This window comes from Leucoraja erinacea, unplaced genomic scaffold, assembly GCF_028641065.1.
Source record: "Leucoraja erinacea ecotype New England unplaced genomic scaffold, Leri_hhj_1 Leri_81S, whole genome shotgun sequence".
Taxonomy (NCBI): Eukaryota; Metazoa; Chordata; class Chondrichthyes; order Rajiformes; family Rajidae; genus Leucoraja; species Leucoraja erinaceus.
In genome coordinates this window covers 351764-373462 of record NW_026576751.1, presented here as the reverse complement: position 1 = coordinate 373462, position 21699 = coordinate 351764, and the positions used below count along the sequence as shown (strand labels likewise).

General features: G+C 48.8%; 1 protein-coding gene across 1 annotated transcript in view; it reads left to right on the top strand.

Annotated features, from left to right (window-relative positions):
• The first annotated feature begins 10880 nt into the window (after positions 1–10880).
• The window catches only part of LOC129694837 (putative pre-mRNA-splicing factor ATP-dependent RNA helicase DHX32), a 130742-nt gene continuing 119923 nt past the window's right edge, over positions 10881–21699 (top strand). The window contains 1 exon segment of the mRNA XM_055631599.1: positions 10881–11022. The gene's annotated coding sequence lies outside the window, so the exon portion shown is untranslated.

Here is a 21699-nt window from a genome sequence, read left to right as displayed (position 1 = left end):
CTCTGGAGTTGCATCTCCTGATGTATAGTTCCTGCAGGGGGGCAAGTGAAGTTCCCATAGTGCGTTCGGCCGAATGCACTACTCTCTGCAGAGCCTTCTTGTCCTGGGCAGAGCAATTCCCAAACCAGATGGTAATATTTCTGGACAAGATGCTTTCCACCGCCGCTGAGTAGAAGCACTGGAGGATCCTCGGAGACACTCTGAATTTCCTCAATTGCCTGAGGTGGTAAAGGCGCTGCCTTGCCTTACTCACGAGTGCTGCGGCGTGTGATGTCCATGTCATATCCTCAGAGATGTGGACTCCCAGATATTTAAAACAGCTCACCCTATCCACAGTATCCCTATTTATCCTCAATGGAATGTACGTCCTCGGATGATGTGCCCTCCTAAAGTCCACGATCAGCTCCTTAGTTTTTTTGATGTTCAAGAGGAGGTTGTTGTCCTGGCACCATAGTGCTAGATCAGCCACCTCCTCCCGGTAGGCCTTCTCATCGTTGTCTGAGATCAGGCCCACCACCACAGTGTCATCAGCAAACTTAACGTGACAACAAAGAACCATTGACACACAGAGTCTCTTGCCCAGAGTAGGGGAATCGAGGACCAGGTTTATGGTGAAGGGGGAATGATTTAATCGGAACCTGAGGGACAAGATTCTCACCCAAAAGATGGTGGGTGTATGGAACGACTTGCCGGACGAGGTAGCTGAGGCAGGTACTATCTGAGGTATTGATCTGAGACCCAGACTTCCCGGCACCAGCTAGCAGCGTGCGGCTTCTTATACAAAAAGGGCTAACAGCCGTAAATACATGAATCGTCTGCCTTATTTTGGCCAGGATTTATATTCCTCCCTCTCTTATCATATGATAACCTATCATCAATGAGAACTAAAGGTCAATGGTGACTGTTCCAATTCACCAAACATATTAACAACAAGATGCTGATGTATTTTCCCAGAATCTCATCAAGCTTCCCGAGTTTTTGTGGGCGTAGCTTCATGATTCCCGTCTGATGAGTCTTCACCTCCTGAGTTTTCGTGGGCGCGAATCCTCTCCATCCATGTTGCTAATTCATCTGTGCTTGATCCATTGTAGAGTATGTAGTTTCTAAAAGAACCTGGAATAAAGTAAGTTAGCAGTCCATACTTCCACTGATACTCCTACAATGGTGGAGTATTCTTCCCTTCGACTCTCAATGGAAGGCCTCTCTCTGTACACTGCTCTTACTCTGTAATACAATTCTTCCAACACTAGGATCAAAGCAAGAACATGGTCAGTCATCTCTGCATTGGCAGGGGTGCTGAGGAAGAGGATTTCTTGGAATGTATGCGGGATAGTTTTCTAAACCAACATGTAGAGGAACCAGCGAGAGAGCAGGCTATTCTAGACTGGGTATTGAGTAATGAGGAAGGGTTAGTTAGCAGTCTTGTTGTGCATGCCCCCTTGGGCAAGAGTGACCATAATATGGTTGAGTTCTTTATTAGGATGGAGAGTGACATTGTTAATTCAGAAACAATGGTTCTGAACTTAAAGAAAGGTAACTTTGAGGGTATGAGACGTGACTTGGCCAAGATTGACTGGCAATTAATTCTAAAAGGGTTGACGCTGGATATGCAATGGAAGGCATTTACAGACTGCATAGATGAACTACAAAAATTATTCATCCCAGTTTGGCAAAAGAATAAATCAGGGAAGGTAGTGCATCCGTGGATAAGAAGGGAAATCAGGGGTAGTATCAAAGCAAAAGATGAAGCGTACAAATTAGACAGAAAAAGCAGCATACCAGAGGACTGGGAGAAATTCAGAGAACAGCAGAGGAGGACAAATGGCTTAATTAGGAAAGGGAAAATAGATTATGAAAGAAAACTGGCAGGGAACATAAAAACTGACTGCAAAGGTTTTTATAGATATGTGAAGAGAAAGAGATTAGTTTAAACAAATGTAGGTCCCTTCGAGCCTGCACCACCATTCAATATGATCATGGCTGATCATCGAACTCAGTATCCTGTTCCTGCCTTCTCTCCATGCCCCCTGGTCCCTTTAGCCACAAGGGTCACATCTAACTCCCTCTTAAATATAGCCAATGAACTGGCCTCAACTACCTTCTGTGGCAGAGAATTCCAGAGATTCACCACTCTCTGTGTGAAAAATGTTTTTCTCATCTCGGTCCTAAAAGATTTCCCCTTTATCCTTAAACTGTGACCCCTTCCTTATCCTGAACTTCCCCAACATTGGGAACAATCTTCCTGCATCTAGCCTGTCCAACCCCTTAAGAATTTTGTAAGTTTCTAGAAGATCGCCCCTCAATCTTCTAAATTCTAGTGAGTACAAGCCGAATCTATCCAGTCTTTCTTCATATGAAAGTCCTGACATCCCAGGGCATTCTTAGGTTTATTAAGAATAGTAGTCATTCTTAGGTTTCCATATTTAATTTGAAATTGCCCACCCAGACAAAGTGATGGTTCATTTCAAGTTGGAACTTGCTTCAGTGGTCTTTAGAGGCTTTCTGTACTTTTGCAGTTTCCTGAGACTTAGTTCTTTTTCTTTATTGGTGTCAAATATTGGGTTCTTATGTATGTAAGGTTTGGCACTAGGGTGCGTGGAGAGCAGCTCTATCACCAAGTTAATTGTTGATTTGTATATAGAACGCTCTTCTTCTTCTTGGATGTTAAATTTGCAGGAGTAGGAATACCACTATGAGGAGCAACCTTTCCTGGCTTTTGGCATTTCCCAGATTGTGAATGTTGGTGGTGGCCTCTGATCTTGGACATTGAAGGGACAGAACAGTGTTACTTCTCTCTGGGGAGCAACTTGGATGGAATTGATGGTTACACATGCCACCTGAGCTGTGTTTTCTGCCCGTTCTTGAGGGTTCAGATGCTAGTTTACCTCACTCCCCAGATGATGGCATATATGGGCCACAGTCCTGAAGGCACAACAAACTCAACAACAGTTTATTAAATAAATTTACATTTGTTTGGATTGCCATAATAATTGCTTCTGCTTCTCATTCCTATTCCTCCTGCACTCACTGACATTTCAGTGGAAATCATACTCTTCTCTTCCTTCCCTAGTGTGAATCTGATTCCCTTTGAGTTCTTCTTTTAACATCAGCTACTTGGTCTCCCTTTTTAATTTCTTTATTATTTTTGTACTCCGTTCTGTCTGTGGGCTTTTCTTGATTTGGTGATCCTAATCTGATACAATTAAAGTAGTTTCTTGGGATTGCTACCGTCCCTATATAATTTCCTTACAGGTATTTGTGGGGCTTTCTGCAGCATTCTTGATTCTGGATATTTGTTCTTATCATTCTCCATGTACCATCTCAGTGCTATGAGGAGGGTATGCTCCATTCCAATGGACAATAGACAATAGGTGCAGGAATAGACCATTTGGCCCTGTGAGCCAGCACCGCCATTCAATGTGATCATGGCTGATCATCCCCAATCAGTACCCCATTCCTGCCTTCTCCCCATATCCCCTGACTCTGCTATTTTTAAGAGCCCTATCTAGCTCTCTCTTGAAAGCATCCAGAGAACCCGCCTCCACCGCCCTCTGAGGCAGAGAATTCCACAGACTCACCACCTCAGATTTTTTTTAATTTATGGGTTCTGAGGCAGGGGTTAGGTTATTCCGTCCACGTATTCTAGACTGGCTGGCGGATCAAGACTACAAGAATGGATTGGATTGCGAGAAAGATGTTTGTTTTCTCGCTCCTTTATCCTCTGGCCAGCTTCTTCTTGGTTCCTTTTGATCTTTAGGATCCCTGGTGTCCCTATAACCCCATGGGATCCAAAGGCTCCTTGGCCCTCGTGACCCTTTGTTCTCTCGTGGGGCAAGTTCTACTCCAATGCCCTGTTTCACCACGAACATAGCACTGATCTGATCTCATTGTCTAATAACAACTCCAAAGGGATGAATAATTGTTGCACTACCTCGCCTAAGTCTTGAGAGTTAGTGTAATGCCCGTACATTGTGAGTTTTAAATACTCCCCAAATGAAGCAGGCAATTCCTTCTTGTCTGGGATCTTGCTTATTACTGTTGTACTAGGCTTCAATGGAGTGTGGGCATCTGTAGTCCGGGGATGATCTGCACCCGCTGTGCTAACCAAATCAAACTGACTTCACCCGGCCCCCTCCACCCGGCCCCCCCATCCACCCGGCCCCCTCCACCCGCCCCCTCCCGGCCCCCTCCACCCGGCCCCCCCCTCCACCCGGCCCCCCTCCACCCGGCCCCCCTCCACCCGGCCCCCCTCCCGGCCCCCCTCCACCCGGGCCCCCCCCTCACCCGGCCCCCCTCCACCCGGCCCCCCGGCCCGGCCCCCCCTCCACCCGGCCCCCCTCCCGCCCCCCCTCCACCCGCCCCCCCCCCCTCCACCCCCCCCCCTCCCACCCCCCTCCACCGGCCCCCCTCCACCCGGCCCCCCCCCCCCCCCCCCCCGGCCCCCCTCCACCCGGCCCCCCCTCCACCCGGCCCCCTCCCGGCCCCCCTCCACCCGGCCCCCCCTCCACCCGGCCCCCTCCACCCCCCCCCCCTCCACCCGGCCCCCTCCCCCCCCTCCACCCGGCCCCCCTCCACCCGCCCCCTCCCCCCTCCACCCGGCCCCCCCTCCACCCCCGGCCCCCCCCCCCCGGCCCCCCTCACCCGGCCCCCCTCCACCCCCCCCTCCCGGGCCCCCCTCAACCCGGCCCCCCCTCCACCCGGCCCCCTTCCACCCTCCACCCCCCCTCCACCCCCCCCCTCCACCCGGCCCCCCCCCCCCACCCCCCACCCGGCCCCCCCTCCCGGCCCCCCCTCCACCCTCAACCCGGCCCCCCCCCACCCGGCCCCCTCCACCCGGCCCCCCCTCAACCCGCCCCCCCTCAACCCGGCCCCCCTCCACCCGGCCCCCCCTCCACCCGGCCCCCCTCCACCCGCCCCCCTCCACCCGCCCCCCTGCCACCCGGCCCCCTCAACCCGGCCCCCCCTCCACCCGGCCCCCCCTCCACCCGGTCCCCTCCCGGCCCCCCTCCACCCGGCCCCCCCTCCCCCCCTGCACCCGGCCCCCTCAACCCGGCCCCCCTCCACCCGGCCCCCCTCCACCCGGTCCCCTCCACCCCCCCCTTCCACCCGGCCCCCTCCACCCGGCCCCCCGCTCCACCCGGCTCCCCCGCTCCACCCGGCCCCCTCCACCCGGTCCCCCTGCACCTGGCCCCGCTCCACCCGGCCCCCCCCCCTGCCCCCGGGCCCCGCTCCACCCTCCACCCGGCCCCCCTCCACCCGGCCCCCTCCACCCGGCCCCGCTCCACCCGGTCCCCCTGCACCCGGCCCCGCTCCACCCGGCCCCCCTGCACCCGGCCCCGCTCCACCCGGCCCCGCTCCACCCGCGATGTCGGGACCTGCTCTGCACAACTTCATACGGCTCCGGCGATCGAATTGGGACCGGCCCCGTGACGCCGTACGGCTCAAGCGACCACGTTAGGTCGCGCTTGCCGCGCATGGAGTCGCATGCTCGTGGGACAGGCCCTTTACTTCCAGCTTCTTGGGAAGAGGTTGACATATCCAAGATGGCGGATGTGCAAGCCTCAACGACTTCCGCCCAGTTGCACTTACCCCCATCATCACCAAGTGCTTCGAGAGGCTGGTCCTGGCACACCTCAAAAGCTGCCTACCCCCCACACTGGATCCCTATCAGTTTGCCTATCGCAAGAACAGGAGTACGGAGGATGCCATCTCAACGGCACTTCACTCCGCCCTCTCCCACCTTGACAACAGAGACACTTATGTAAGAATGCTGTTCATCGATTACAGCTCAGCATTCAACACCATTATTCCATCAAAACTGATCACCAAACTCGGTAACCTGGGCATCGACCCCTCCCTCTGCAACTGGATACTGGACTTTCTAACCAACAGACCCCAGTCTGTGAGGTTAGACAAGCACACCTCTTCAACCCTCACCCTGAACACCGGCGTCCCTCAGGGCTGTGTGCTGAGCCCCCTCCTCTACTCCCTCTTCACCTATGACTGCACACCTGTACATGGTACTAACACCATCATCAAGTATGCAGATGATACAACGGTGATTGGCCTCATCAGCAACAACGATGAGCTGGCCTACAGGGAGGAGGTCCAGCACTTAGCAGCATGGTGCGCTGACAACAACCTGGCCCTTAACTCCAAGAAGACCAAGGAGCTCATTGTAGACTTCAGGAAGTCCAGAGGCGGCACGCACACCCCCATCCACATTAACGGGACGGAGGTGGAACGTGTTTCTAGCTTCAGGTTCCTGGGAGTCAACATCTCCGATGACCTCTCTTGGACCCACAATACCTCTACTCTGATCAAGAAGGCTCATCAGCGTCTCTTCTTCCTGAGAAGACTGAAGAAGGTCCATCTGTCTCCTCAGATCCTGGTGAACTTCTACCGCTGCACCATCGAGAGCATCCTTACCAACTGCATCACAGTATGGTATGGCAACTGCTCTGTCTCCGACCGGAAGGCATTGCAGAGGGTGGTGAAAATTGCCCAACGCATCACCGGTTCCACGCTCCCCTCCATTGAGTCTGTCCAAAGCAAGCGCTGTCTGCGGAGGGCGCTCAGCATCGCCAAGGACTGCTCTCACCCCAACCATGGACTGTTTACCCTCCTACCATCCGGGAGGCGCTACAGGTCTCTCCGTTGCCGAACCAGCAGGTCGAGGAACAGCTTCTTTCCGGCCGCTGTCAATCTACTAAACAACGTACCTCGGTGACTGCCAATCACCCCCCCCACGGACACTTATTATTTATTTTTTTAATTCAAAATCGTTTGCTATGTCGCTCTTCAAAGGAGATGCTAAATGCATTTCGTTGTCTCTGTACTGTACACTGACAATGACAATTAAATTGAATCTGAATCTGAATCTGCAGGAGTGGGCGCCGTCTGCGTATGGCAGCCTGCCCGCAGTCCGTCTCTACACCTTTTTAAAATTTTATTTTATTTTGTCCTGTTAAAGTGGAGGTCTTCTATGTGGGGGGTGGGGGTGGGGAAGGGGGAAACTTTATTTCTGCCCAGAGAGTTCACCTCCACTGTTGTGACTGCAGCCTATATCCCTCCTGATGCTAATGCCAAGCTTGCAATGAAAGAGCTGCATGCTGCCATTAGCAATCAACAGACGCACAACCCCGAGGCAGCCTTCATTGTTGCGGGTGACTTCAATCACTCCAACCTGAAGACTGTACTCCCCAAATTCCACCAACATGTCTCCTTCCCCACGAGAGGAGACAAGACACTGGACAAAGTCTACACCAACATGGCTGAAGCTTACAAAGCCATCCCCCTCCCCCACCTTGGTCAGTCTGATCACGTCTCATTGTTCCTGCTCCCTAAGTACTCCCCACTCATCAGACGGGTTAAACCAACTGTGAGGACAGTTAAAGTCTGGTCAGAGGAAGCGGACTTCACACTTCAGCAGTGTTTTGGAAACACTGACTGGAAGGCGTTTGCAGCCCAGGCCACCCTTGACTCCCACACGGACATTGATTCCTACACATCCTCTGTTCTGGACTTTATATACTCCACCATCAATAGTGTTACCTCCCTCAAACAGGTGACCATATACCCGAATCAGAAGCCATGGATGAACAGCGAGGTCAGGCTACTGCTGAAAGCACGGGACTCCGCTTTCAGGTCAGGCGATGCTCGAGCCTACAGTTCATCCAGGGCTAACCTGAAGAGGGGCATCAGGAAGGCCAAGCACTGCCATAAGCTCAGGATCGAGGAGCACTTCAACAACAACTCCGACCCCCGACACATGTGACAAGGCATCCAGGCCATCACGGACTACAGACCCTCCAACACCACCCCCACATCCAGCGACGCCTCCTTCCTTGAGGAGCTTAACCACTTCTATGGCCACTTCGACAGGGACAATCTAGAGACAGCCATCAAGGCTGTGCTACCTGCCGATCACCAACCCCTCACACTCACCCCCTACGACGTATACGTGGCACTGAGTAGGACTAATGCACGTAAAGCTGCTGGTCCTGATGGCATCCCCGGGCGCGTGCTCAGGGCCTGTGCTGCGCAGCTGACAGACGTCTGGACTGACATCTTCAACCTGTCACTTGCCCAAGCAGTTGTCCCCACTTGCCTTAAAACCACCTCCATCGTGCCAGTGCCAAAACACTCCACTGCGACAAGCCTCAACGACTTCCGCCCAGTTGCACTTACCCCCATCATCACCAAGTGCTTCGAGAGGCTGGTCCTGGCACACCTCAAAAGCTGCCTACCCCCCACACTGGATCCCTATCAGTTTGCCTACCGCAAGAACAGGAGTACGGAGGATGCCATCTCAACGGCACTTCACTACGCCCTCTCCCACCTGAACAACAGAGACACTTACGTAAGAATGCTGTTCATCGATTACAGCTCAGCATTCAACACCATCATACCATCAAAACTGATCACCAAACTCGGTAACCTGGGCATCGACCCCTCCCTCTGCAACTGGATACTGGACTTTCTAACCAACAGACCCCAGTCTGTGAGGTTAGACAAGCACACCTCTTCAACCCTCACCCTGAACACCGGTGTTCCACAGGGCTGTGTGCTGAGCCCCCTCCTCTACTCCCTCTTCACCTACGACTGCACACCTGTACATGGTACTAACACCATCATCAAGTATGCAGATGATACAACGGTGATTGGCCTCATCAGCAACAACGATGAGGCGGCCTACAGGGAGGAGGTCCAGCACTTAGCAGCATGGTGCGCTGACAACAACCTGGCCCTTAACTCCAATAAGACCAAGGAGCTCATTGTAGACTTCAGGACGTCCAGAGGCGGCACGCACACCCCCATCCACAATAACGGGACGAAGGTGGAACGTGTTTCTAGCTTCAGGTTCCTGGGAGTCAACATCTCCGATGACCTCTCTTGGACCCACAATACCTCTACTCAGATCAAGAAGGCTCACCAGCGTCTCTTCTTCCTGAGGAGACTGAAGAAGGTCCATCTGCCTCCTCAGATCCTGGTGAACTTCTACCGCTGCACCATCGAGAGCATCCTTACCAACTGCATCACAGTATGATATGGCAACTGCTCTGTCTCCGACCGGAAGGCATTGCAGAGGGTGGTGAAAATTGCCCAACGCATCACCGGTTCCTCGCTCCCCTCCATTGAGTCTGTCCAAAGCAAGCGTTGTCTGCGGAGGGCGCTCAGCATCGCCAAGGACTGCTCTCACCCCAACCATGGACTGTTTAACCTCCTACCATCCGGGAGGCGCTACAGGTCTCTCCATTGCCGAACCAGCAGGTCCAGGAACAGCTTCTTCCCGGCGGCTGTCACTCTACTCAACAACGTAGCTCGGTGACTGCCAATCACCACCCCCCCCGGACACTTATTATTATTTATTCAAATCATTTGCTATGTCGCTCTTCCAGGGAGATGCTAAATGCATTTCGTTGTCTCTGTACTGTACACTGACAATGACAATTAAAATTGAATCTGAATCTGATTTCTTAGTCATCTACCTGGTCGGAGAGGCAGCATCCCTCCAGGCTGCTTCTTCGCCCCGTCCTCGCGGCCTATCATCGAAAATGGAGTGGCGTTTCCTGTCGGGACCTGGTGGGACTACAGCTTCGGCGGCGGTGGCGCAGCGCTTGGATACCAACACGGAGCGGGCGATGCCTACCGGGTCGCCGTGCGGTAAGCTCCGGAGCGCTGTGGCCGCCGACTCCCAACATCCCTGGCTGCGGGCGTCCGGCCGCGGGCGCCGCTGGATTTGGAGCGCCGCAGAGCCAGGGATTGAGTTCGCCGGGGTCGGACCTTCAACCGCGCGGCCTGAGGACTACGAGTGCCCCGGTCTCCAGGGAGGAGGCAGCCGCTCCAGACCTTTCCAAGCCGCTGAGGAATGTTTCACCCGACGCCGAAGTTCCATCTTCACGGCAAGAGGGCCCTGAAAATCATCGGACTGGCTGCACGGCCACAAATGGGCCCCGACCTCGGGTGTTTCACAGAGGAAGAGGACTTATGAAGAAAGACTGGATAGACTTGGTTTATACTCTCTAGAATTTAGAAGATTGAGAGGGGATCTTATAGAAACTTACAAAATTCTCAAGGGGTTGGACAGGCTAGATGCAAGAAGATTGTTCCCGATGTTAGGGAAGTCCAGGACAAGGGGTCACAGCTTAAGGATGTAGGAGAAATCCTTTAAAACCGAGGTGAGAAGAACTTTTTTCACACAGAGAGTGGTGAATCTCTGGAATTCTTTGCCACAGAGGGTAGTTGAGGCCAGTTCATTGGCTATATTTAAGAGGGAGTTAGATGTGGCCCTTGTGGCTAAGGGGATCAGGGGTTATGGAGAGAAGGCAGGTACGGGATACTGAGTTGGATGATCAGCCATGATCATATTGAATGGCGATGCAGGCTCGAAGGGCCGAATGGCCTACTCCTGCACCTAATTTCTATGTTTCTATGTTAACTTTCTGGTGCCTTTCCCCACAGTGGAAATTTTTGATTCTGCTGTGGGGGGACGTTTGTGTCTATAATGTGTCCATTTTATTCATTTTTTTAACCTTTTTCTATGGTTTGTATGGAAACTTATTATTTTATTCATGTAAAGCACTTTGGTGTCAATGCGAGTTGACTTAAATCGTGCTATATAAATAAAACTTACTTACTTACTCTGCCTTAAAACGTCACCTATTTCCCTTTTTCTCTCCAGAGATGCTGCCTGTCCCAACCCTGCTGCTGCTGAGTTTCTCCCAGCTGCTTGTGTGTCAAGCTCTGGACAATTGCCTTCCCCTTTAAAGGGAGAGGGTGGAAATTTCCGTCGGCTGACAAGCTGGGCCAGGCTGGGGCCAGGGCCGGGGCTGGCGCCTTTAAGGACGGCGGTTTGGCGCCGATGCGGCCGCGCGGGGGATGGCGGCGATGACGACGATGACGGCGACGACGATGATGATGGCGGCGCCGCCTCCTCGACTCCTCTCACCGTCCCCGGGCCGGTTCCTTCAACGCAGTAAACAGTCTCTGCCCGTCCGCCCGCAAATGTACACATCAACGGTACGGGGAGGTGGGGGGGAAAATAATCGATGAAGCGAGGGAGAGAGGGAGGGGAAATATCCTGTCAGGGATGTGTCTGTCTGTCTGTCGTGTTGTGTAGTTTGTAGTTGGTCGTGGAAATACATTCCATCAATAACTGACTAAATATGTATTACGGTCAGAGCGGCTGTTTTTGTTTTTGTTTTGTTTTTGGGGGGAGGTGGTGTGAGGAGGGGGATATTCGGCCCCACATGATGAGGGAAGGAGGGCGGGTATCTGTGAGGTCTCTACAGGTGGAGGAGGAGGAGGAGCAGCTGGAGAGGGAAAAAATCATTAAATAATAGAATTAATAATGGTGATGAGGCGAGAAAGGAGCTTCTCCTGGCTTTCCAAACGCCGGCTGGAGAGAGAGAGAGGGAGAGGGAAGTACAGGTGATGTTGCCTCGTACAGGTGAGTGTGGCTCCCAGTCTCTTCTCCTCCACCCACACCACCGACCCTTGCCTCCACTGCTGGTGTTTCACACTAGCTTACTCTCACTCCCTCATCTTGCCTCGTACACCTCGCCTCGCCTCGTATCCCCTCATCGTGTTCAGCCCTTTCACCCCTGTATGGCCTGGTGTGGGTTCTGCTGGCAGAGGAAGGACATTATTGCCATAGAGGGAGTGCAGAGAAGGTTCACCAGACTGATTCCTGGGATGTCAGGACTGTCTTATGAAGAAAGATTGGATAGACTCGGCTTGTACTCTCTAGAATTCAGTAGATTGAGAGGGGATCTTATAGAAACTTACAAAATTATTAAGGGGTTGGACAGGCTAGATGCAGGAAGATTGTTCCCGATGTTGGGGAAGTCCAGGACAAGGGGTCACAGCTTAAGGATAAGGAGGAAATCCTTTAAAACAGAGATGAGAAAAAACTTTTTTCACACACAGTGGTGAATCTCTGGAACTCTCTGCCACGGAGGGTAGTTGAGGCCAGTTCATTGGCTATATTTAAGAGGGAGTTAGATGTGGCCCTTGTGGCTAAAGGGGGTCAGGGGGTATGGAGAGAAGGCAGGTACAGGATACTGAGTTGGATGATCAGCCATGATCATATTGAATGACTGTGCAGGCTCAAAGGGCCGAATGGCCTACACCTGCACCTAATTTCTATGTTTCTATGTTTAATTGTTGTCCTGTAGCGATGCCCTCCTCTGTGTCATATATGTTGTTGTATATTGATAAGCCCAATGTTGGAATTGCTGTCTGGTATTGATGGGCCCATTGGCCTCATGTGCTGTCACGGCTGCCTCTTGTGTCAATTATTGTATATTAATAAGCCCAGTGCTGGAAATTGCTGTCATAATTGGCCCAAAGGCCTATATCACTATGGGGGCATTTCACTCTGAACCTATTCTATCCATGTACCCGTCTAAATATTTCTTAAACGTTGCAATAGTCCCTGCCCCAAATGCCTGCTCCAGCAGCTTGTTCCTTATACCTGCCACTCTTTACATTAAAAAGTTATCCCTCGGGTTCCTATTAAATGTTTTTCCCCCTCATCTTAAACCTATGTCTGATAGTTCTCAATTGCACTTGGATCTACCTGATGTATTCCTCCCATGATTTTGTACACCTCTATAAGATCACCCCTCATCTTCCTGTGCTCCAAGGAATAGAGTCCTAGCCTGCTCAATCTCGCCCTATAGCTCAGGTCCTCAAGTCCTGGCAACATCCTCAAAAAGGCTGCCAACATCATCAAAGACCCACACCATCCTGGCCACACACTCATCTCCCCGCTGCCATCAGGTAGAAGGTACAGGAGCCTGAAATCTGGTACATCCAGGTTCAGGAACAGCTTCTTCCCCACAGCCATCAGTACAATACAATACAATACAATACAGTTTATTGTCATTTGAACCTCAAATGAAGTTCAAACAAAATTTGGTTTCTGCAGCTATACAACAAGAAAAATAACTAAGACACACAATTAACACAATTCACACAAACATCCATCACAGTGAATCTCCTCCTCACTGTGATGGAAGGTAAAGTCCTTGTCTCTCGCCTGTTTTCCATTCTTCTCCCGATGTTAAACTATTAAACTCGCCATCAAACAATGTTGGCAATTGCTGTCAGGTATTGATAGGCCAAATGGCCTTGTGCTGGCAATTGCTGTCAGGTATTGATGGGTGCCTCATGTGCTGTTAAGTGGTCATGGCCACCTCTTGTGTTAATTATCGTACATTGATAAGCCCAATGCTGCCAATTGCTGTCATAAATTGATGGGCCCAAAGGCCTAATTTTCTGTTGTTTGCTGTCAGGTATTGATGGACCCAATGGCCTTGTGTTGTCAATTGCCGTCAGTTATCGATGGGGCCCAATTATGGCAATTCCTGCTAGGCAATGATGGCCTCCTCTGCTGTTAATTTCTGTTGTGTATTGACAAACCCAATGCTGGAAATTGCTGTCGGGTATTGATGGGGCCAATTGCCTCGTGCGTTGTCAATTCTTGTTGGGTATTGATGGGCCCAATGGCCTCCTCTGGTGTTAATTGCTGTTGTATATTCACAAGCCCAATGCTGGTAATTGCTGTCAGGTATTTGGTGGGGCCCAAATGCCCCATGTACTGTCAATTGCTGTCTGGCATTGATGGGCCTAATGGCTTTGTGTTGTCAATTGCTGTCATATATTGATAGGCCCAATGCCGGCAAATGCTTACATATAGTGATAAGCCCAATGACCTCATGTGCTGTCAATTGCTTTTCATGTAATGATGGGCCTAATGGCCTCCTCTGATCTCAATTGTTGTTATATATTAACAAGCCCACTGCTGTCAGTTTCCGTTTTGTATTGATGGGCCCCAATGGCCTCATGTTCTGTCAATTCTTGTCGGGTATTAATGGGCCCAATGGCCTTTTCTGCTGTCAATTGCTGCTGTGTACTGACAAGCCCAATGCTGGCAATTCCTGTCATGTAGTGATGGGCCAAATGGCCTCCTGTGATGTCAATTGCTGTCTTTGATGATTAGGCCCAATGTCCTTGTGTTGTCAATTGCTGTCACGTAGTGATGGGGCCCAATGACTTACTTAGTGTCAATTGCTGCTGTAAATTGACAAGCCCAATGCTGGCAATTGCTGTTTTGTATTGATGTGCTCAGTGGCCTCCTTTGGGGACGATTGTTGTATATTGATGGGCACAATGCTGGCAATTGTTGTCGTAGATTGACAGCCCCAGTGACTTTGTGTGTTTGTCAATTGTGTTGTATTCTATTGGGCCCACTGCTGTCAATTCCTATCATGCAATAATGGGCCCAATGGCTACTTCTGCTGTCAATTCCTATCGTGAATGGACAGGCCCAATGCTGTCAATTGCTTTCATAGATTGATGGATTAAATAGGCTCCTGTGCTATCAATTCCCATCGTGTTTTCATGGGACTAATGCTGTCAATCTCTTATGTATTAATGGGCTCAATGGCTCTCTGTGCTATCAATTTCCATGGTATTTTGATGTTTAGTTTATTGTCACGTGTACAGAGGTACAATGAAAACCAAGTATTGCGTGGCAAGCAGTCAACGGAAAGACAATACGTGATTAAAAGCAATGGGTCCGATGGCCTTCTGTGCCATCAATTATTGTCATATTGATGGACCTAATTCTGTTAATTTCTGTCATATATTGACGTCAAATGGTTTCTTGTTGAGTCCTGTCCTGGCACATACAAACTCCGTACAGACAGCACCCGCAGTCAGAATCGAACATGTCTTTGGTGTTGTAAGGCATGAGGTCTACCGCTGAGCTACAATGCTGCCGTTAAAAAATGTATATATTTCTAAAAATACTAAAAGATTTATTTTAATAATCTTCAGCAAGGCACGTATTGGTCAGTACAGATTTAAAGTGCTGGAGTAACTTAGCGGGTCAGGCAACATTTTAGGAGAAAAAGGATGGGTGACGTTTCAGGTTGTAACCTGTCTTCATACTCGTGAAGGGTCTGAAAAAGGGTTCTCACCCAAAACGTCACCCATCTTCTTTCTCCAGAGATGCTGCCTTACCCACTGAGTCACTCCAGTACATTGTGTTTATGTTCAGTATGAACCACATCTGTAGTTCAAGTTCAAGTTGCATTTATTGTCACATGAACCAATTGGTACCGTGTAGTTCCTTCCTACACATGCATTGGTCAGGAATTGGTGAAGAATTATACTTCATAAATAGTGGCCATGGGGTCTTTCACACCCATGAGTGCAGATGGAGCCTCGGCTTCAGGTGTTATTGGACAAACAATATTCTCTACGGCACATTCCACTCCCAATGTGTTGTTGAGTTTGTGTGCTCCTAAAATGTGATGCTTGTTTTGAAATTTAAATCTGTCATGTGGGATGAATTTGTGATTTTAATAAGAGTGATCAGTAATATTAAAAGGTGGGGTGAAAACTGAATGTTCTGAACACCAGAGGTTTTGTGTTTCAGATGATTGTGACAGTGAATTGAAATGGGTTGGGTATGATTTTGGGCTAGAGGAAATTACTATTAAATTTAGTCACTGGGTGTACATAATATCTGTTTATGATAAATACATTTCAGAGGGAGAAAGGCCAGCCTTATTTGAAAGAAGTTTAGTTTATTATTGTCCCGTGTACCGAGGTTGCACGCTATCCAGTCAGTGAAAAAACTATATACATACAGTGGGGGAGTCCCTTTATTTATAAAATTATAGGACTGTGCCAATGTGCAGCTATTTGTTCATTCAGTCCAAACATCTGTGCTCTTTCATCATGTCTTTGAATTTATTTTTTCTAAAATCACATATATTTGAATGTTTCAATGGAATTTGCATCAACTGCCTTTTTAGTCGTACAGCATGGAAACAGGCCCTTCGGTCTAAGTTGCCCACGCCAACGAATATGTCCCATCTCCACTAGATTTGCACTGCACATTTCAAATCCCGTGGTTAGGTTAATGGAAACTTATCCTTCCTTACCCACCCAATGCCCTTTGCTCTTTTAGCAATTAGCTTGGAAATTTAGGAGCACAGCAGAAACTACAGATGCCGACAGTTCGAAATAAAAAGAGAATGCTGGAAATTCTCTGTCAATTAGGCAGCATCGATAGAGGGAGAAAAACAGTTAACATTTTGGATCTCGGACATTTAATTCGATCCCTCAGCTTTGCCAGGCCATTGAAAATGTCCCCGGTCATTAATTATAATTCAATAAAAATCAGTATGATAGAATGCACCAATCTTGGGGACCTGAAGTGGTAAAGAGAAAAAAAAAATATGTATGTTTGATTGAAAAATACAGCATGGAAACAATCCCTTTATTCTGCCAAAGTCACGCCATCCATTGATCACCCTTGTTCTATGTTATTCCACTTTCCTGTTCAATCCAAACACACACTGGGGCCAATTAACATCCCACATGTCTTTGGGATGTGGGAGGAAACTGGAGCACCTGGGGGAAACCCACACAGTCGCAAGGCAGTTGCAGACTCCACACAGACAGCACCCGAGGTTAAGATCAAACCCGGGTCTCTGGCATTAGACTCTAGCAGCTCTATCAGCTGCGCCACTGTGCAGCTCCTTATTCTCTTGCAATTCAGAGTAATAGATGGGAGAGAGAAGTTAATTTGATGACCGTTGCAATATGCATCACCTCCGTTTTCCATGAAGCTCTTTACGGTCTTGAAGTGCTTATGAAGTGGGGTCTCTATTGCAGTCAATTTATTGACAGCTGGCTCCCATAGACAGCAGTGTGATAGTGCTGATATAATCTGTTTTTCGATTGCTGAGGAGATGGATGAACATTTGCCATGTGGAGTTGAGATCTATTGGGATCATTTCAGTTTGAGGTTAGCCATAACGTCAATGGTAACTTCCACAAGCAGGCAGAAATCTACGATGTGTTGTACAGCCAGTTATTGGACAGAGGAAATGGAGCCGGGATGGTAACTAAGTAAAGACACAAAATACTGCATTAACTCAGCGGTATGGAGAACCTGTGGATAGGTGATGTTTGGGCCCGGGACCCTTAAATCTTGCAGATTTCTCGCCGTAGTGAAATTTAACCACTCCTTAATATTAAAGAAGATCAACACTGATCAAAGAAGATCAACACTGGTCACACTGAACTATTCTGTATTTATGCTTATAATTGTTGTTGTGTTATGCTCTGTTGTGCTGCAGCAAGCAAGAATTTAGTTGTCCTATCTGGGACACATGACAATAAACTCTCTTGACCTGATAAACCTAATTTCAATGAAGCAGGCTCTGAGTGTGATGGATTTTATGTTCTTGCTGTGGACCTTGTGGCTGCAATGTGAACCTTTTTTTAAGAACCATGTCAAAAAGTCCTGGGCAAGGAACACATTGTTCGACTTTTTTCTGCCAAACAACAATGAAAGGTTTGCCAGTCAGTGGATGATGCAATCGCATACAATTGGTTGTAAGCTCCCTCTCAGGGTCACTCTTGTCTATAATGCAAATACATTTCATTCAAGAGCACCATTATCCCAACACCGCTTTCACTTGCACTTCACAGTCCCAATCAAATTTGCCAAAATTAAGTTCTTAATTCCCAACAATGCATTAGTCAGTCTAACATCGGTAGTGGGGAAACTGCTAGAATCAGTTATTAAAGATGGGATAGCAGCACATTTGGAAAGTGGTGAAATCATTGGACAAAGTCAGCATGGATTTATGAATCATGTCTGACGAACCTTATAGAATTTTTCGAGGATGTAACTAGTAGAGTGGATAAGGGAGAACCAGTGGATGTGTTATATCTGGACTTTCAGAAGGCTATCGACAAGGTCCCACATAAGAGATTAGTATACAAACTTAAAGCACACGGTATTGGGGGTTCAGTATTGTGGATAGAGAACTGGTTGGCAGACAGGAAGCAAAGAGTAGGTATAAACGGGTCCTTTTCACAATGGCAGGTAGTGACTAGTGGGGTACCGCAAGGCTCAGTGCTGGGACCCCAGCTATTTACGATATATATTAATGATTTGGATGAGGGAATTGAATGCAACACCTCCAAGTTTGCGGATGACACGAAGCTGGGGGGCAGTGTTAGCTGTGAGGGGTATGCTCCGAGGCTGCAAGGTGACTTGGATAGGCTGGGTGAGTGGGCAAATGCATGGCAGATGCAGTATAATGTGGATAAATGTGAGGTTATCCACTTTGGTGGCAAAAACAGGAAAGTAGACTATTATCTGAATGGTGGCCGATTAGGAAAAGGGGAGATGCAACGAGACCTGGGTGTCATGGTACACCAGTCATTAAAAGTAGGCATGCAGGTGCAACAGGCAGTGAAGAAGGCGAATGGTATGTTAGCATTCATAGCAAAAGGATTTGAGTATAGGAGCAGGGAGGTTCTACTGCAGTTGTACAGGGTCTTGGTGAGACCACACCTGGAATATTGCGTGCAGTTTTGGTCTCCTAATCTGAGGAAAGACATTCTTGCCATAGAGGGAGTACAGAGAAGGCTCACCAGACTGATTCCTGGGATGGCAGGACTTTCATATGAAGAAAGACTGGATGGACTCGGTTTGTACTCGCTAGAATTTAGAAGATTGAGGGGGGATCTTATAGAAACGTACAAAATTCTTAAGGGGTTGGACAGGCTAGATGCAGGAAGATTGTTCCCGATGTTGGGGAAGTCCAGAACAAGGGGTCACAGTTTAAGGATCAGGGGGAAATTTTTTAGGACCGAGATGAGGAAAACATTTTTCACACAGAGAGTGGTGAATCTCTGGAATTCTCTGCCACAGAAGGTAGTTGAGGCCAGTTCATTGGCTATATTTAAGAAGGAGTTAGATGTGGCCCTTGTGGCTAAAGGGATCAGGGGTTATGGAGAAAAGGCAGGTACAGGATACTGATTTGGATGATCAGCCATGATCATATTGAATGGCAGTGCAGGCTCGAAGGGCCGAATGGCCTACTCCTGCACCTATTTTCTATGTTTCTATGTTTATGGAGAAAAGGAATAGGCAATGTTTTGGGTCAAGACCCTTCTTCAAACTAACATTATCCTTAACGTCACCTATTTCTTTTTTCCAGAGATGCTGTCTGATCGGCTGAGTTACTCCAGCTTTTTGTGTCTATCTTTGGTTTAAACCAGCATCTGCAGTTCCTTACTACACAATGCTTTTTTTATATCTGGTTGATGTGAAATCCATTTGGATAATAATTATTGGTTTCCCTAGGATGTTGGAGATTGTGGTCAAACTTGATAGAAGTATATAAAATTATGAGAGGTGTAGAGAAGGTAGACAGTCAGTACCTTTTATCCCCAGGGTGGAAATGCCAAACATTAGTGCATGACTTGTGTGAGGGGGAGAGATTAATGGAGATGTGCCGGCAGGTTTTTTTTTACACACTGAGTGGTGGGGGTCTGAAACAGTATCCTATAGTGGCGATTCATAACAAGAGGATCTCAGTATAGGTGTAAAGAAGTTTTTCTGCAGTTGTATAGGGCTCTGGTACGACCACATCTGGAGTATTGTGTACAGTTTTGGTCTCCTAATTTGAGGAAGGATATCCTTGTGATTGAGGCAGTGCAGCGTAGGTTCATGAGATTGATCCCTGGGATGGCGGGACTGTCATATGAGGAAAGATTGAAAAGACTAGGCTTGTATTCACTGGAGTTTAGAAGGATGAGGGGGGTCTTATAGAAACATATAAAATTATAAAAGGACTGGACAAGCTAGATGCAAGAAAAATGTTCCCAATGTTGGGCGAGTCCAGAACCAGGGGCCACAGTCTTAGAATAAAGGGGAGGCCATTTAAGACTGAGGTGAGAAAAAACGTTTTCACCTAGTGAGTTGTGAATTTGTGGAATTCACTGGATACATTTAAGAGAGAGTTAGATAGAGCTTTAAGGGCTAGTGGAATCAAGTGATATGGATAGAAGGCAGGCACAGGTTATTGATTTGGGACGATCAGCCATGATCACAATGAATGGTGGTGCTGGCTCGAATGTCGGAAAGGCCTCCTACTGCACCTATTTTCTATGTTTCTATGATTAACAGGCTAAAGAGGAAGATGAGAAAAGTTTAACTTGGTGACATGTTCAGCACAAACACAGTGGGCCGAAGAAACAGAAAAAAATGTGCAGGAGTAGGCCGTTTGGACCTTCGAGCCAGCACCGCCATTCAATATGATCGTGGATGATAATCTAAAATCAGTACCTCGTGCCTGCTTTTTCCCCATATCCCTTGATTCCTTTAGCCATGAGAGCTAAATTTAACTCTCTTGAAAACATCCAGTGAATTGACCTCCTTCTGTGGCAGAGAATTCCACAGATTCACAACTGGGTGAAATTAGTTTTTCCTCATCTCAGTCATAAATGGCCTACTCCTTATTCTTAAACTGTGACCCCTGGTTCTAGATTCCCCCAACATCGGGAACATTTTTCCTCCATCCAGCCTGTCCAATCCATTAAGAATTTTATATGTTTCTATAAGATCTCATCCTTCTAAATTCCAATGAATACAAGCCCAGTCGACCCATTCTTTCATCTTATGTCAGTCCTGCCATTCCGGAAATTAACCTGGTGAACCTACGCTGCACTCCCTCAGTAGCAATAATGTCCTTCCTCAAATTAGGAGACCAAAATTGCACAAAATACTCTAGGTGCGTTCTCACCAGGGCCCTGTGCAACTGCAGTAGCACCCCCTTGCTCCTGAACTCAAATCCTCTCATAATGAAGGCCAACATGCCATTACTTTCTTCACTGCCTGCTGTACCTCCATGCTTACTTTCAGTGGCTGAAGTACAAGCACACCCAGGTCTCGTTGCACCTCTCCTTTTCCTAATTTGACGCCATTCAGATGTCATGGGCCCCAGCTATGTCTGACTCTTTGTAGAGTATGTCGAACATTCACTGTTCCAGGTGTGCACTGGCCCTATCCCTGAACTCTACCCCTATCCCCTACTCCCAATTCTTCCGTCTACACCACATCTGCACCCAGGATTACATTTTCCATACTAGATCACAGGAGATATCCTCATTCTTTAGGAAACAATGGTTCTCCTCTTCCATTATAGATGAGGCTCTCACTAGGGTCTCCTCGATTTCCCACAGCTCCGCTCTTGCTCCCCCTCCCCACATTCGCAACAAGACAGAGTCCCCTTGTCCTCGCCTTCCACCCCATCAGCCATCTTATACAGAATATAATCCTCCAACACTTTCGCCACCAATGGGATCCCATTACTGGCCACATCTTCCCATCTCCACCTTTTTCTGCTTTCTGCAGAGACTGTTCCCTCCGCAACTCCCTGGTCAACTCGTCTCTTCCCACCCAAACCATCCCCTACCCAGGTACCTTTCCCTGCAACCACATGAGATGCAACACCTGTCCCTTTACCTCCCCCCCCTCGACTCCATCCAAGAGCCCCGACAGTCTTTTTAGGTGAGGCAGAGGTTCACCCACCTCCTCCAACCTCATCTACTGTAGCAGCAGTTCCAGGTGTCAACTTCTGTACTTCGGCGAGATCAAGCGCAGGCTCGGCGTTTGTTTCGCTGAACACATCTGCTCAGTCCGACTTAACTTGCCCGATCTCCTGGTTTCTCAGCCTCCCCCTCCCATTCCCAATCTGACCTTTCTGTCCTCTGCTTCCTCCATTGTCAGAGTGAGGCCCAGCGCAAATTGGAGGAACAGCACCTCCTATTTCACTTGTGTAGCTTACACACCAGTGGTATGAACATTGACTT